Here is a 7,049-nt window from a genome sequence, read left to right on the forward strand (position 1 = left end):
ACATCCCTCTACACCTATCCTATCCATGTTCATATCTAATTGTTTTTAAAATGTTGATTAGTCCCTTCCTCAACTACATCCTCTGGCAGCTTGTCCCATATCCCACCATCCCTCCGGTCCCTATTAAATCTTTTCCACTTCAACTTAAAACCATGTCCCCTGCTTCTCAATTCCCCTACTCTGGGCAAAACACTTTGTGCATCTACCTGATCTATTCCTCCCTTGATTTCATATGCCTCCATAAGATTAAGTTCAAGTTCAAGTTCACATTTCTTGTCACTAGAATTGTTTGTCTCTCTTCATCCTTTCTGCCATACTTTATCTTCTTACACTAATCCATTAAATCTCATCTGCTATTTATCAACCCAATTTTCTCCCTTACAAAATGTTATTATTCTTCTGACTGATGACCACATTTGAATAATTTGAAATTCTAACCTACATATCCATCTCCAAATTGCATCCTTTAATCATCCTTTATGGTACCCTCATCAAAAGTGAACGCTAATTACTCAAACAGTATTTGCCTTTCACTTATCTGTGTTGAATATCTTTTTAATTAACTCAAATTGTGATTTGAGCTTCCATTTAAATTCCCCTGATTTCCGGCACAGATATTGCTGTCCTAACGTCAGCCTGGAGAGACTGGATGTGGAGAGGATGCTTCCACAAATGGGAGAGTCTAGGACCAGAGGTCATAGGCTCAGAATTAAAGGCTGTTCCTTTAGGAAGGAGATGAGGAGGGATCAAGGGATATGGGGAGAAGGCAGGCACGGGTTATTGATTGGGGACGATCAGCCATGATCACAATGAATGGCGGTGCTGGCTCGAAGGGCCGAATGGCCACCTCCTGCACCTATTTCTATGTGTCTATGTTTCTATGAATCACTTTGTTAGAGAGTGGCAAATCTGTGGAATCCTTTGCGACAGAATAAGATGGAGGCCGTCAATGGAAATTTTTAAGGCAGAGATAGATAGATTCTTGATTGGTATAGGTGTCAATTGTTGGCCTTGGCGCACAAGAGAATGAGGGGCTATCTTGTAGAGGTGTATAAAATCATGGGAGGAATAGATCGGGTGGATGCACAGAGTCTCTTGCCCTGAGTAGGGGAAGCGAGAATCAGAGGACGTAGGATAAAGGTGAGGTGTGTTTTAATGTCTCTTGGTATGTTTTATGTGCGGGGTGGGTGGGGGGATTGGGGGAAACTTTTTTCAGTCACTTACCTCGACCTTGCATTGCCGGAGACCTGTGTTGTAATTCAAAGGATCTTATGTTGTATGTCAAGGTATGCCTATGGAAAACCTTGAGGGGTGTGTTAAGCAAAGGTCCTTGCGCTGCACAGCTATCTTAAGAGCCTGTCACACAGACATGCGACCTGCATGCGGCAAGCGCGACCTAACGTGGTCGCTTGAGTCGTATGGCCTCGCGTGGCCGGTCCCACTTCGATCGCCGAGCCGTATGGAGTTGTGCGGAGCTGGTCCCGACATCGCGCTGGGCTCCGAAAAACTGACCGTGTTCAAAAATTCCGCATGGCAACGGCCTGTCGGCCCGCAGCCGCCTCGACACCGTACGTCACGAGCGAACTTCCCGTGGACTTCGCTCAAACTTAATTCCCCTCACTCGACCTCCGTGCGGGCCTCGCTTCTGGTTTGGTCACGCATACAGGCGCATGCTGATGGAACCTGCCCTTTAGGTCGCGCTTGCCGTATGCAGGTCGCATGCCCGTGGGACAGGCCCTTTAATCTTTGTCATACATAGAAACATAGAAACATGGAAAATAGGTGCAAGAGTAGGGCATTTGGCCCTTCGAGCCAGCACCGCCATTCAAAATGATCATCCAAAACCAGTATACCGTTCCTGCTTTTCCTCCATATCCCTTTATCCCTTTATAAATTTTACTCACTCTTGAAAACATCCAGTGAATTGGCTTCCACTGCCTTCTGTGGCAGAGAATTCCACAAATTCATAACTCGCTGGGTGAAAAGGTTTTTCCTCATCTCAGTCCTAAATGGCCTACCCCTTATTCTTAAACTGTGACCCCTGGTTCTGGACTCCCCCAACATCGGGAACATTTTTCCTGCATCTAGCCAGTCCAATCCCTTAAGAATATTACATGTTTCTATAAGAGCCTCTCTCATTCTTCAAAATTCCAGTGTATACAAGTCCTGTCGATCCATTCTTTCATCATGTGCCAGTCCCGCCATCCCCGGGAATTAACCTGGTGACCCTACGTTGCATTCCATCTATGGCAATAGCATACAGCCATTTCCACAGTCTGTTGTGCCTGGTGCTCTTGATGTGGCCTCACCAACACTGTGATCCAGATCACTGCAAAGATTATCCAGTGGTCATTTCACTGCACATCTCGTGTGTGTATGTGACAAATAAACTTGACTTGACTTGACTTGACTTGGCTTGATAACAAATTGGATGAGAAAGAAACTTCAGCACTAAGCACATCAGCAACTCTGCATTGATTAGCTAGAGTTGAAAAAGCCGACAGGGAAAATATTGAGACTGACAAGACATTGATTGCCAAGGACCTGGACGTGAGTTGTCTGCTGACAAGGACATGCACTTGTGCAGATTGCTGCGTCGGATGAGAGTGAAGGAGAGGAAACTTACCGAATAGTGAAAGGCCTAGATAGAGTGGATGTGGAGTGGATGTTTCTACTAGTGGGAGAGTCTAGGACCGGAGGTCACAGCCTCAGAATGAAAGGACAAAGAACAGAAAGGGGATGAGGAGGAATTTCTTTAGTGAATTTATTGCCACAGACGGCTGTGGAAAATTTTAAGGTAGAGATTGACAGATTCTTGATTAGTACGGGTGTCAGGGGTTATGGGGAGAGGGCAGGAGAATGGGGTTGAGGGAAAGATAGATCAGCCATGATTCAATGGTGGAATAGACTTGATGGGCCAAATGGCCTAAATCGGCTCCTATCACTTATGAACGTGGAGGAAGACTTAGAGTTATACAGCAGGAAAACAGGTCGCTCTTGCTCATGCTGACCAAGATGCCTCATCTACACTAGTCCCACTTGCCCATCTTTCGCCCATATCTCTCAAGACCTTTCCTATCCATGTATCCATGTATTTTAAATCTTGTTATTATACTACTCCTCTAGCTGCTCATGCCATATACCCACCACCCTCTGGTTCAGCAAAGATTTACGAGAATGTTGCCAGGACTCGAGGGTGTGAGCTATAGGGAGAGGTTGAGTAGGCTGAGTCTCAATTCCATGGAGCGCAGGCGGATGAGGGGAGATCTTATAGAGGTGTACAAAATCATGAGAGGAATTGATTGGGTAGATGCACAGAGTCGTTTACCCATAGTAGGGGAATCAAGGACCAGAGGACATTGGTTCAAGGTGAAGGGGAAAAGATTTAACTGAAATCTGTGGGTAACTTTTTCACACAGAGGGTGGTGGGTGTATGGAACAAGCTGCCAGAGGAGGTAGTTGAGGCTGGGACTATCCCATTGTTTAAGAAACAGTTGGACAGGTACATGGATACGACAGGTTTGGATGGGTTATGGACTACGCGCAGGCAAGTGGGACTAGTGTAGCTGTGACATTGTTGGCCGGTGTGGGTGAGTTGGGCCGAAGGGCCTATTTCCACACTGTATCACTCTATGACTATGACTGTGTGAAAAAGTTATATTAAATCTTTCCCTTCTTACTTAAACTTATGTCTTCAGTTTGTCAATTCTCTTAGTAAAAGACTGTGCATTTTCCTCTCATCATCTTATAGACCTCTATAAGATCCCCTCACATCTTCTTGCACTCCAAGAAATAAAAGTTCAAGCCTGCCGAACCTCTCCCTATAGCTCAGCCCTCTCAAGTCCTGGCAACAGCCTTGTTAATATTTGTACTTTCCAGCTTCACAACGTATTTCCTATAGCTGAGTGACCAAAATTGAATGCAATACTTCAAATGTATAAGACGGGAATGCAAATGCTGATTTACACCCTAGATAGACATAGAAAAAGCTGGAGTAAATCAGAAATGTAACAGAAAAATGTGAGGTGTTGCATTTTGAGATGTCTGACATGGACCCACATGGTAAAGGGTAGGGCTCTGGGGAGTGTTGTAGAGCAGAGGGATCTAGGAGTGCAGGTGCATGGTTTCTTGAGGTGGAGTCGCAGGTAGATAGGGTGATCAAAACAGTTTTTGGCATATTGGCCTTCATCAGTGAGGGTATTGAGCATTGAGGTTGGGAGGTCATGTTGCAGTAGTGTAAGACATTGGTGAGGCTGCATCTAGAGTATTGTGTTCAGTTCTGGGCACCGTGTTATAGCAAAGATGTTGTCAAGCTGGAAAGGGTACAGAGAAGATTCACGAGGATGTCAAGTCAAGTCAAGTCAAGTCAAGTGAGTTTATTGTCATGTGTCCCTGTATAGGACAATTAAATTCTTGCTTTGCTTCAGCACACAGAACATAGTAGGCATTTACTACAAAACAGATCAGTGTGTCCATATACCATAATATAAATATATACACACTTGAATAAATAAACTGATAAAGTGCAAATAACAGAAAATGGGTTATTAATAATCAGAGTTTTGTCCGAGCCAGGTTTAATAGCCTGATGGCTGTGGGAAAGTAGCTATATCTGAACCTGGTTGTTGCAGTCTTCAGGCTCCTGTACTTTCTACCTGAAGGTAGCAGGGAGATGAGTGTGTGGCCAGGATGGTGTGGGTCTTTGATGATGCTGCCAGCCTTTTTGAGGCAGCGACTGCGATAAATCCTCTCGATGGAAGGAAGGTCAGAGCCGATGATGGACTGGGCAGTGTTTACTACTTTTTGTAGTCTTTTCCTCTCCAGGGCGCTTAAATTGCCGAACCAAGCCACGATGCAACCGGTCAGCATGCTCTCTACTGTGCACCTGTAGAAGTTAGAGAGAGTCTTCCTTGACAAACCGACTCTCCGTAATCTTCTCAGGAAGTAGAGGCGCTGATGAGCTTTCTTGATAATTGCATTAGTGTTCTCGGACCAGGAGAGATCTTCAGAGATGTGCACGCCCAGGAATTTGAAGCTCTTGACCCTTTCAACCATCGACCCGTTGATATAAATGGGGCTGTGGGTCCCCCTCCTACTCCTTCCAAAGTCCACAATCAGTTCCTTGGTTTTGCTGGTGTTGAGGGCCAGGTTATTGCGCTGGCACCATATGGACAGTTGCTCGATCTCTCTTCTGTACTCTGACTCATCCCCATCAGTGATGCGTCCCACAACAGTGGTGTTGTCAGCGAACTTGATGATGGAGTTCGCACTATGACTGGCTACGCAGTCATGAGTATAGAGTGAGTACAGCAGGGGGCTGAGCATGCAGCCTTGAGGTGCTCCTGTGCTGATTGTTATCGAGGCTGACAAATTTCCACCAATACGAACAGACTGTGGTCTGTCAATGAGGAAGTCGAGGATGCAATTGCAGAGGGATGCGCAGAGACCCAGTTCTGCGAGTTTGGTAACCAGTTTGGAGGGGATGATTGTGTTAAATGCCGAGCTGTAATCGATGAATAACAGCCTGACAAATGAGTTTTTGTTGTCCAAGTGGTCCAGAGTGGAGTGGAGGGCCAGCGAGATTGCATCCACCGTTGATCTGTTGTGGCGGTAAGTGAACTGCAGTGGGTCCAGGTTTTTGTCGAGGTAAGAGTTGATTTGCTCCATGATCAACCTCTCAAATCACTTCATCATGTTGCCAGGACTAGAGGGTCTGAGCTATCCAGAGAGGTTGAGTAGTTGGGGACCATACGTTGGAGTGCATGTCCTGCCCTGGTTTGACTTGCTAAATTGCAACACCTCGCACTTATCCCCATTGAACTCCATGAACTATTCTTCAGCCCACTTGCCCAACTGATCAATATCCTGCTGTAATTATTGTCTCCTTTCATCTCCAGTCTTTGTCACTTACCCCACCCATCTGCCGATCCAACCCCCTCACTGGTACATGGATAGGGCGGGTTTGGAGAACTATGGGCCAAGTTGGACTAGTGTAGATGGGGCATGTTTATCGGTGTGGGCAAGTTGGGCCAAAGGAGCCTGTTTGCATGCTGTAAGTTCATAAGTTCATGTTATAGGAGCAGAATTAGGCCATTCAGCCCATCATGTGTACTCGACATTCAACCATGGCTGATCTATCTTTCCCTCTCAACCCCATTCTCCTGCCTTCTCCTCGTAATCCCTGACACCCTTACTAATTAAGAATTTATCAATCAATGCCTTAAAAAATATCCATTGACTTGACTTCCACAGCTCTCGATGGACTAAGGCTCTATGACAATGACTCTATGACCTGAAACCGCCTTGCAGGATTTTGTCCTACCTCCACCTCTTTTGCAGTTAGTTCTCTCTCTCCAACTGTAATCAGTATGAAGAAGGGTCCTAGCCAAAAACATCGCCTGTCCATTCCCTCCACAGTTGCTGCCTGACCCGTTGATTTACTGACCCATTTAGAACTGAAATGAGGAGCCTACGGCCATACTAGCCTGAACATGCCCGATCCCGTCTGATCTCGGAAGCTAAGCAGGCTCAGGCCTGGTTAGTACTTGGATGGGAGACCGCCTGGAAATACCAGGTGCCGTAATCTAATAAAAAAAAAAAAAAAAAAAAAAAAAGAACTGAGATGAGGAAAAACATTTTCACCCAGAGAGTTGTGAATTTGTGGAACTTTCTGCCTCAGAGGGCAATGGAGGCCGACTCACTGAATGCATTCAAAAAGAGAGTTAGATAGAGCTCTTCGGGCTAAGGGAATCAAGGGATTTGGGGAGAAGGCAGGATAGGGGTGATGATTGTGGATGATCAACTATGATTACAATGAATGGCGGTGCTGGCTCGAATAACTCCTTGTGTTATTGTTCCCTCTGTTACCCTATCCGGGTAAATAGTCACCAGCAGACAAATGACAAACATCTTGGTCTTAAACATGAGCCGCAGTCCATTGAAACAACAAACAAAGCTCCAAGAGGGATTGACAGAGTTTGTTTAGTAAAGCTCGGTAATCCTGAAGCAAGAGGAAATGTCGACCATGAGGGATTATCCATTTAAGTCAC

At 45.6% G+C, this 7,049-nt stretch overlaps 1 non-coding gene across 1 annotated transcript; it reads left to right on the forward strand.

Moving 5' to 3' along the window:
* Positions 1-6,467: 6,467 nt before the first annotated feature.
* LOC129697704 (5S ribosomal RNA) lies at positions 6,468-6,586 on the forward strand. The gene has a single exon (XR_008723559.1). It is a non-coding gene; the product is annotated as a 5S ribosomal RNA (ribosomal RNA).
* The last annotated feature ends 463 nt before the right edge of the window (positions 6,587-7,049 follow it).

This window comes from Leucoraja erinacea, chromosome 5 (assembly GCF_028641065.1).
Source record: "Leucoraja erinacea ecotype New England chromosome 5, Leri_hhj_1, whole genome shotgun sequence".
Taxonomy (NCBI): Eukaryota; Metazoa; Chordata; class Chondrichthyes; order Rajiformes; family Rajidae; genus Leucoraja; species Leucoraja erinaceus.